This window comes from Echinops telfairi, unplaced genomic scaffold (assembly GCF_000313985.2).
Source record: "Echinops telfairi isolate 266 unplaced genomic scaffold, ASM31398v2 ScPeMD7_5592;HRSCAF=6446, whole genome shotgun sequence".
Classification (NCBI taxonomy): Eukaryota; Metazoa; Chordata; class Mammalia; order Afrosoricida; family Tenrecidae; genus Echinops; species Echinops telfairi.
In genome coordinates this window covers 47,792,261-47,792,754 of record NW_022109491.1, presented here as the reverse complement: position 1 = coordinate 47,792,754, position 494 = coordinate 47,792,261, and positions in this window count along the sequence as shown.

Here is a 494-nt window from a genome sequence, read left to right as displayed (position 1 = left end):
GAGCGGGGCAGGGCGGGGCGTTGTGGCTGGAGGGGGCGGGGCGAGGCGCTATGATGGGCGGGGCCGGCAGCTGTGCAGGACTGCGAACCGCCGCTCCCGGCTGGGAACCCGGCTCCTGCTCCTCTTCTTCCTCGGCACCCTTCACCAGTCGCCCTGATGGGGTGCTTCTTTGAGGACAGACCTTGAGGAACTTCAACTCTAAACTGGTTCCTAATCCCCTCTGGGTAGAGAACGGGCATGACCAAAAACAAACGCACTGCCTTGTAGTTCATTTTGACTCGGGGCGACCACCTAGGGCAGGGTAAAACTGCCCCTGTGTGTTTACTAACTTTAAGGAAGTAGAAAGCCTTGTCTTTCTACCACGAGCTGCTGCTGGTTTCAAATTGCTGACCGGGCAGTTAGCAGCCCAATGCCTAACCATAGGCAACGAAATCTCAGGTGACAACGGGAATTAGGCAGGAACAATCCACTTCATTTTTGTCTTTCGCATTCAA